The 1,901-nt window shown below is 65.8% G+C and overlaps 1 protein-coding gene across 1 annotated transcript in view; it reads right to left on the reverse strand.

Annotated features, from left to right (window-relative positions):
- Window positions 1-478, reverse strand: part of RPH3AL (rabphilin 3A like (without C2 domains)) — a 177,391-nt gene extending 176,913 nt beyond the window's left edge. Inside the window, exon 1 of the mRNA XM_017510584.2 lies at window positions 398-478. The gene's annotated coding sequence lies outside the window, so the exon portion shown is untranslated. The remainder of the gene's footprint in view (window positions 1-397) is intronic.
- Between the last annotated feature and the right edge of the window lie 1,423 nt (window positions 479-1,901).

Here is a 1,901-nt window from a genome sequence, read left to right on the forward strand (position 1 = left end):
GGGAGGGAAAAGGGCGGCGTCTGCGCCTCTGCTGGGGAGTCCGACGGCGGAGGCGCTTTCCCGACGCCGCCCGCCCAACTCCGTGAACGGGGCGGCGCGCGGAGCCCCGGCTCTCCCCAGCACGTGCGAGCAGGGGCGGGCGCCGGGAAACGCGGCGGGTGGACTCGCCCCGGAACTCGCCCCGCGCCGCCCGCCCCTCCCCCCCACTCCCCGCACCCCGGCCTGGGGCACCGCGGGACGCCTGAGGGTCCGGGCCGCTGGGGGCGGGGCGTCACTCGGGCGCGGCCCAGGCTCCGGCGCCGCTCGGCGGAGGACACCGCGGCCCCACCCGCCCGCCGTTCCCGGGACGCGCCCCGCCCAGGCAGAGCCCCCCCAGGTCCCGGCGCCCCCGCCTCACCCGGGCCGCCCGCGCTCAGCAGCGCTCCCGCCTCAGACCCGGCCCGGACGCGCGGCCCCGCTTCCCGGCTCACCTGGTCCGCCGCGGCCCGTGCGCGCGCACTGCCCCCTGGCGGCCACCGCGGGCCTCGCCGCCGCCCCGCCCCCTCCGGCCGGACCTGTGGCGCCCCGCGAAGCGCGTGCGACGCCCCGGCGCCGCCAGGCTCGTGCGGTCCGGGGTTCCGCGGTCCCGGGCTCCAGCGAGCTCTTCGCCTCAGCCTCCCGAGTCACTGGGACGCAGGCGCTGCCCCACGCCTGGCTTTTCCTGTATTTTTTGTAGAGACGAGGTCTCACCACGTTACCCAGGCTGGTCTTGAACTTCAAGCCGCAGTTTCTTTATGTGCAAAACAGAGAAAACAGGAGCCCGGTAATGTCTGAATGCGATTGTGACCGGCTCGCCACAGGCCCTCAATCAGTGAAAAGTATTATTATTTTTATTTATTTATTTGTTTTTTGAGCCAGAGTCTCCCTGTCGCCCAGGCTGCAGTGCAGTGGCGCGATCTCCGCTCACATCAACCTCCGCCTCCCAGGTTCAAGCCATTCTCCTGCCCCAGCTTCCCGAGTAGCTGGGATTACAGGCACCTCCCATCATGCCCAGCTCATTTTTGTATTTTTAGTAGAGACAGAGTTTCACCATGTTGGCCACGCTGGTCTCAAACTCCTGACAGGTGATCCACCCGCCTCGGCCTCCCAAAGTGCCGGGATGACAGGCGTGAGCCGCCTCGCCCGGCCTGGTGAGCGTTGTTAATGTCAGTATTCCCTCACCTCCCTAACCCTAAAGCCTCAAGGGTGCAGGGATTCCACTGGCCGCACCCACGCATCCAGCCTCCAGGAGTGCTCACACCACCGCTTGCACAGACAGGGCCGTGCACTCCGTGTCTCTGAGGTGACTCGACCTCCCTGGGGACTGCCGGCCACCTGAGAAAGACACACAGGCTGACCTGTGGGGCCCCACAAACCCCATGCCCCTAGCCTTCTATTCCTCAACGATTAAAGCTTTCAAGGAACACGTGCTGCACCATTCCTGTGTGCCAGCTCTGGCCAGATGCAATTCGCACATGCTTCAGGAGTGTGTCACTTAACCCTCATTTTCCCAGGTCTTACCACGTGAGGTTCCAATGACAGGAACAAAACCACCTTTATCTGCGTCCTGGGGCTGTCTAACCAGAGAACACAGGTGCAGCCTCCTGGCTAGTCAAGAAGCCAGTCCCTTCTCTCCTGCTCCAGCGTTTGTCCCCTTGTCCCACAAGGCGGCACACTCCAGACTCTTCACTCCCCTCCCACAGACCCAGTGTGAGACGACCTCATCCTCTCCCCGGGACTCCTGCATGCTCACTGCAGAGGTGAGCGCCCCACCTGAGACCTGGCACCAGGACACACAGCCCCTCACCCCACACCTGTGTACCCCACCCAAGACCTGGCACCGGGCCCCACGGCCCCTCACCCCACACCTGTGTACCCCACCC

The sequence above is a fragment of the Cebus imitator genome, unplaced genomic scaffold (genome assembly GCF_001604975.1).
Source record: "Cebus imitator isolate Cc_AM_T3 unplaced genomic scaffold, Cebus_imitator-1.0 Scaffold441, whole genome shotgun sequence".
In the NCBI taxonomy this organism is placed as follows: Eukaryota; Metazoa; Chordata; class Mammalia; order Primates; family Cebidae; genus Cebus; species Cebus imitator.